General features: G+C 40.9%; 1 pseudogene; it reads left to right on the forward strand.

The window, feature by feature from the left end:
• The first annotated feature begins 5,732 nt into the window (after positions 1–5,732).
• LOC139016722 (neurofilament light polypeptide pseudogene) lies at positions 5,733–6,586 on the forward strand (annotated as a pseudogene).
• The last annotated feature ends 1,165 nt before the right edge of the window (positions 6,587–7,751 follow it).

Genomic DNA, 7,751 nt, shown 5'->3' on the forward strand with positions numbered 1-7,751 from the left:
TGGTGTCTTCATCCCTGGGGTGGGGGATTGGCAGGAGGCAGCCAATCAATGATTTTCTCTCATCATTGGTGTTTCTACCTCCCTTCCCCTTCCTCTCTGAAATCAATAAAAATATATACTAAAAAAAACAAAAAGCACAAGTAGGTGTGTGATTCAATCTATCCCTTCCTTATAGGAGAGAAAAAGGCACATGGACAGTAAGGCAAAGTGTTCCTTTAGATTTCATGTATGCAGCCATCTCCTCAGGGTTTCTGAACCACAGGAGAACAAAATGTCTTACTTTAATATTACCACTTTACCATAGAAATCTAATGAAGTTTTTCTATTATAAATAAATATGTTGAAGAGGTATAGATCAAAGTATTGACAATTCTATTGACAGCCCGTGGGCCACATGCAAATACAAATATTGTTTTTGTTCCCATTTTGTTTTTTTACTTCAAAATAAGATATGTGCAGTGTGCATAGGAATTTGTTCATAGTTTTTTTTTTTTTAACTCTGGTATGGCCCTCCAAGGGTCTGAGGGACAGTGAAATAGCCCCCTGTTTAAAAAGTTTGAGGACCCCTGCTCTATAGTCTCTTGATACATAAATAATAATAACAACTCTTACAGAATAACATGAGTTATTAGTTTCACTTCTGTAGGCATGTCTATTTACCAGGACACTGGAAATTTGATAACAGAACAGCATAGCCTACAATCTGAATGATGTTTTAAAGATCACTGTCTTAAATTAAACACCAAATCATCTATATAGCTCTTTCTCTATTTCTATTCAGTAATTCTCTGCTTATCTTTTTAATGTGTCTATAAAGTTAAAGTCTTCAGGATTTGATAAGCACAGGCCCGAGCCATGGAAAACAACCAACAACCACAACCACATCTGTTTCTTCCAGAAGGAGGACCCTTCCTGCACAGCCCTTGAATAAGACTGATACCTCAATATAGGAGCACCCAAATACATAAACTTTAATGGACTTTAAAGGAGAGGTTGATCGCAATACAGCCATAGTAAGGAATGTTAACACCCGCAGATATCAGTGGATAGAGCTTACAGACAAAAAGTTAACAAGGAAACAGAGGCTATAAATGAAACACTAGGTCAGAGGGATCTGAGAAATATTTATAGAACATTTCTCCCCAAAGCAACATAATATACATTATTCTCATGTGTCTCTTCACATGAAACATTTTCAAAGGTAGACCACATGTCAGGACACAAAACAATGCTACACAAATTCAAGAAGATTGCTGTAATACAAAGCATATTCTAACATCAAATGGCATGAAGTTAGAAACCAACTACAATAAAAAAAAACTCAAGAACACTAAAATACATGGAGGCTAAATAGCATATTATTAATTAATTAATGGGTTACCAATGAGATAAATCAAAAAATTAAAGACATTCTGGAAACAAATGAAAACGAACACACAACCAATGGAACACAGTGAAAGCAAACCTGAGAGGGAAGTTCATAGCACTACAGGCCCACCTTAAGAAACAAGAAAAATCACTAATAAAATATCTACACCTACCACTAATTTAATTAAATAAAATCAGAAAGAAAAGAGGCAATATAACAATAGACAGCACAGAAATAAATTTCCAGCAAATAAAAGTCCTGAACCAGACGGATTTGTAGAAGAATTTTACCAAACACTCAAAGAATTAGCACCTATCATCCTCAAATTATTTCAAAAAATTCAAGAGAAAGCTCTTTTTATGAAGCCAGCATTATCCTAATTCCAAAACCAGATAAAGACACAACAAAGAAAGAAAATTACAGGCCAATATCCCTGATGAACACAGATGGTAAAATCCTCAACAAAATATTAGCAAATCAGATCCTGCAATATATTAAAAAGATTATACACCATGTTTAAGTGGGATTTAATCCAGGGATGCAAGGCTGGTACAATATTTGCAAATCAATACATGTAATATATCAAATTGAAAGATAAAAATAATATAATCATATCAATACATGCAGAAAAAGCATTTGACAAAATCGAGCACCCTTTTTTGATAAAAACTCTCAGTAAAGTGGGAATAGATGAATCATACATAAACATAATAAGGGTAATTTATAATAATAAAAACGTAACATGCACATCAACCAAACAGCCAAACAGCAGAACGACCATCCAGATGACCATCTGGAGGACCACGCTATGACACTCATTGGCGCCAGGATAGCCAAGGCAGGTGCAATGTGATTGGTTGGGGCAATCAATCAATCGGGGGCTCCACAATCACCCCATAGAGGGTGGCCCAGGCTGCTGACTGGCAGGCTGTGGTGGGTAGGCAGAGCCTCCCTCTGTGGGGTGCTATCGATCATATGAAACCCCTGCAGAGTGAGTCCCAGGCCACTGGCCACCAGGACGATCAATCAGTGGGTGCCACAATGTCCCCAAATATAAAGGCCCAGGCTACCCCTACCGGTGCCTCAGTGGGTGGGCAAGGCCTTCCTCTGTGGGGGCAGTTTCCATCACACAGCCCTAGCCAGGTGAACTGGGCCTTCCTCAAAGGGGCAATCGATCATGGGTCTGCCAGATTGTGAGAGGTCACAGGCTGGGCTGAGGGATGCCCCCTTAAATGCACATTTTTTGTTCACTGGATCTCTAGTATATGATAAACCTACAGCCAACATAACACTCAATGGGCAATAACTAAAAGTGTTTACCTGAAGAACAGGAACAAGACAAGGATGTCTGCTTCCACCACTCTTATTCCACATAGTGCCGGCAGTCATAGCCACAGCAATCAGACATATAGTAATAAAAGGTATCCAAATTGGAAAGGAGGAAGTAAAACTGTCTTTGTTTGAAGATGACATGATATTGTACCTAGAAAACCCTAAAGAAACCCAGGAAACTATTACACTTACTAAATTAATTTGGCAAGGTAGCATGATACAAACCCAACATCCACAAATTGATAACATTTGTATACACTAATAATAAACTTTCAGGGAGAGACACTAAACAAACAATACCATTTAACCTTGCAACAACAAGAAAAAAGATACCTAGGAATAAACTTATCCAAGGATGTCAAAAACATGTACTTGGAAAACTATAGGACATTGAAACGGTGCAGGCACTGTAGAGAACAGTATGGAGTTTCCTCAAAAAACTAAAAATGGAACTCCCATTTGACCCTGTGATCCCACTTCTAGGAATATATCCCAAGAAACTAGAAATACCAATCAGAAAGGATATATGCACCCCTATGTTCATAGCAGCACAATTCACCATAGCTAAGATCTGGAAACAGCCTAAGTGCCCATCAGCAGATGAGTGGATTAAAAAACAATGGTACATCTACACAATGGAATACTATGCTGTGATAAAAAAGAAGGAATTCTTACCATTTGCAACAGCATGGATGGAACTGGAGAGCATCAGGCTAAGTGAAATAAGCCAGTCAGAGAAAGATAAATATCACATTATCTCACTCATTTATGAAATATAATGAACAACATAAACAGGTGAACAAAAACAGATCCAGAGACAGAGAAGCATCGATCAGACCATCAAACCTCAGAGGGAAGGTAGGGGAGGGTGGGGGTAAGGAGGAGAGATCAAACAAAGGACTTGTATGCATGCTTATAAGCCTAAGCAATGGACACAGACAACAGGGGAGTAAGGGGGGAAATGAGGGATAAGGACACATATGTTATACCTTAATCAATAAAGCTATTTTAAAAAGTAATAGAGGAAGATACAAACAAATAAAAGCATATACCATGTTCATGGATTCAAAGAGTTAACATCATTAAAACATCTATACTACCTAAAGCAATCTGCAGATTCAACACAATCCCTATTAAAATACCAATGGAATACTTTACAGAGCTAGAAAAAATACTCCAAAAATGTATATGAAACCATAAAAGACCCCAGATAGCTGAAACAATCTTGTGAAAAAAGAACCAAGTCAGAGTGATCACAATACCGGATATCAAACTATGCCACAAAGCCATTAAAACCAAAACAGTCTAGTACTGGCACAAGAGCAAGCATATAAACCAATGGATCAGAATAAAGACCCCAGAATTGACCCTCATCATTACAGTCAATTAATATTTGACAAAGGAGGCAAGATCATACAATGGAGTAAAGACAGTCTCTTTAACTAATGGTGCTGGGTATCAAAAACATGAAACTAGACCACCAACTTACATAATACAGAAGAATAAATTCAAGGTGGATAAAAGACTTAAATGTAAAACAGGAAATCTTAAAAATCTCTGAGGAGAATATAGGCAGTAAATGTCAGACATCTCACATAGCAATATGTTTAGAGATAAATTTCTTAGAGCAGTGGTTAGCAAACTGCAGCTCGCTAGCCACATGCGGCTCTTTGGCCCCTTGTGTGTGGGCCTTCCACAAAATACCAACTTCTGCGCATAGGCCGCAAAGTTTCAATCCCACTGTATGTGCGGGCCCGCACGTGGTGTTTTGTGGAAGAGCCACACTCAAGGGGCCAAAGAGCCGCAGGTGGCTCGCGAGCCACAGTTTGCCAACCCCTGTCCTAGGTCAAAGGAAATTAAGTAGAAAAGAAACAAATGGGACTACATCAAAATAAAAAGCTCCTGCACAACAAAAGAAACCACCATCAAAATGAAAAGGGAACTGTATGAGAGAACATATTTATCAGTGATACATCTGATAAGAGGTTAATATCCAAAATATATAAAATACTCATGTAAGTCAACAAAAGGAAGAAGAACAATTCAATTAAAAAATGGGCAGGAGACCTGAATAGACTTTTCTCAAAGAGGACATGCAAATGGCCAAGAGCCATATGAAAAAATGCTCAAAGTCTCTAATTATCAGAGAAATACAAATTAAAACCAGTATGTTATATCACTTCACACCTATCAGAATGGCTATCATTAAAAAATGAACAAACAACAAGTGCTGGAGAGGATGTGGAGATAAGGGAACACGAGTTGGCTGCAAGTGGGAATGCAGATTGGTGTAGCCCACGGGTGGGCGAACTTTTTGACTCGAGGGCCACAATGGGTTCTTAAACTGGACTGGAGGGCTGGAACAAAAGCATGGATGGAGTGTTTGTGTGAACTAATATAAATTCAAAGTAAACATCATTACATAAAAGGGTACAGTCTTTTTTTTTTTTTTATTTCAATAGTTTTATTCATTTCAAATGAGCCAGATCCGGCCCGCTGCCATAGTTTGCCCACAGCTGGTGTAACCACTACGGAAAGCAGTATGAAGTTTCCTAAAATAATTTAAAATGGAACTTAGATTTGACTCAGTGACGCCATGATGGGAATACATCTTAAAAACCCAAAACACCAATAAGAAAATATATATGCACCCCTATGTTCAAAGCAGCATCCTATCTAATAAAAGAGTAATATGCCAATTAAGCATCCCTCTGTCACATAGATGGCAGCACCCATAGCCACAGAATGGTGGTGCCCAGTCCTCCCAGCCCCACCAGGAGTCTTGCAGCCCCAGGCAGGAGGGCAGGTGCTGGGAGCAAACAGCATCAGTGACCGCCCTCCCAGGAGTCCTGCAGCCTGGGCCTGGGGGACAGGCACTGAGAACAAGCAGCATGAGGAGAGGAGTCCCAGCGAGGAGAGGGCAGCAGGATTGGAGGTGCAGCCTTGGGACCTGGTTAGGAGGCACTGGGGCTCAGGTGGGTCTGGGAGCAGAAGGCTCTGGTCGCAGGCCTGGCAGCAGGATGCACCCGCCATGCTCAAGGACATCTGTGTCCAGTAGGAGATTCTGGCTACCAAGAACATGCAGAATGCTGAAGAATGGCTCAAGAGCCGCTTCACTGTGCTGACCGAGAGCACTGCCAAGAACACTGAAGTGGTGTGTGCCGCCAATGACAAGGTGTTCGAGAGCCGCTGCCTGCTCAAGGCCAAGTCCCTGGAGATTGAAGCATGCTGGGGCATGAACGAAGTGCTGGAAAAGCAGCTATAAGAGCTGCAGGATAAACAGAATGCCAACATTAGTGCTATGCAGGACACAATCAACAAATTAGAAAATGAGTTGAGAACTGCAAAAAGTGAAATGGCATGATATTTAAAAGAATATCAGGACCTCCTCAATGTGAAGATGACTTTGGATGTTGATATTGCAGCTTATAAGAAACTCTTGGAAAGTTAGGAGACCTCCCTCAGTTTCACCAGCATGAGAAGCCTAGCCAGCGGCTACTCCCAGAGTTCCCAGGTCTTTGACCAATCTGCCTACCGTGGTTTACAGACCAGCTCCTACTTGATGTCTGCTTGCTCCTTCCCTTCTTAATACACCAGCCACGTCCAGGAGGAGCAGATCAAGGTGGAGGAGCCCATTGAGGCTGCAAAAGGTGAGGAAGCTAAGGATGAACCCCCCTCTGAAGGAGAAGCTGAAGAGGAGGAGAAGGAGAAGGAGGAGGCTGAGGAAGAGGAAGGAGAGAAAGAGGAAGAAGATGACAAGGAAGAATTTGAGGATGCAAAGGAGGAAGAAGGAGGTGAAGATGAAGGATAAGATACTCGAGAAACTGAGGACAAGAAGAAAGATGAAGGTGCTGGGAGGAGCAAGCAACCAAGAAGAAAGATTGAGGTCCCCTTTCCTTAATTATTTCAGGAATAATCCACCTGAAACCAGGTCAACCCCATCACCAACCAAGCAGTTGAGTTCCTGATATTATATGAATAAAGAAGTCAATATATGTAACATTCTGAGGTGACTCAGGTTGGAAATTAAATAATGTGTTATGATTTTTTCTCCTTATGCAGAGTATCTGTTTGTTTGCAGAGTGGTTTCCTGGCTTGCTGCCAGCCTGTGCATGGTCCACGCTTATGAGTTCAATATCTATGGCAATGTGAATAATTCAGATGTTTACAATAAAAACACATGAATACATGAATTCACTAATGTTAATGTTAAACTTCATGGAAAAAATAGTCCTTTCAATCTTTGGTGTTTAGAAATTAAAGACCTCAAATCATGTGCAATAAACCATAAATAAAGTTCCACAGAATGACAAAAAAACAAAACAAACAAATAAAAAAACATCAGGGGCCAGGAAATGTTCAAAAAAACAAGGAAGCATTCCTAAATCAGGAAGAGAAGTCACAGGGTGTATATTATTGCTACGAATACAGTATTTCCTACTACATACAACATCTACAATGTAATTTATTAGATGCCTTCCTATCTCATGAAGTACATATTCTCATAGAGTAATACTGGTAGATATGCTGTAGTTATGGCACTATATCATATCCTATCTATACTAATAAAAGGGTAATATGCTAATTATACCATGAGACCTTCCAGATGTGATGTCTTTCCGGACAAAGCCATGGTGGTAAGGCTGAGGCAGAGGTGGTTAGGGCAATCAGGCCAGGAGGAGAGGGCAATTGGGAGTGATCAGGCTGGCAGAGGGGCAATTGGTGGCGATCAGGCCAGCAGAAGGGGCAGTTGGGGGCAAGCAGGCCGGCAGGGGGGAAGAAAGTTGGTTTGAGCAGAAATTCACTGTCTCCTAACTTTCCAAGCAGGCCGGCAGGGGGGAAGAGTTGTTAGGTGCTATCAAGCAGACAGGCAGGTGAGCAGTTAAGAGCCAGTGGTCCTGGATTGTGAGGGGGTTGTCCAGCTGCTGGTTTAGGCCCAATGGGATCCCATTGGGCCTAAACGAGCAGTCAAACATCTGCTGAGGGGCCCCAGATTGGAGAGGATGCAGGCTGGGCTGAGAGACACCCCCCGGCACAGTGCATGAATTTT

The sequence above is a fragment of the Myotis yumanensis genome, unplaced genomic scaffold (assembly GCF_028538775.1).
Source record: "Myotis yumanensis isolate MYYU_CA2020_CCGP unplaced genomic scaffold, mMyoYum1.0.hap1 SCAF_9, whole genome shotgun sequence".
NCBI classification, from domain to species: Eukaryota; Metazoa; Chordata; class Mammalia; order Chiroptera; family Vespertilionidae; genus Myotis; species Myotis yumanensis.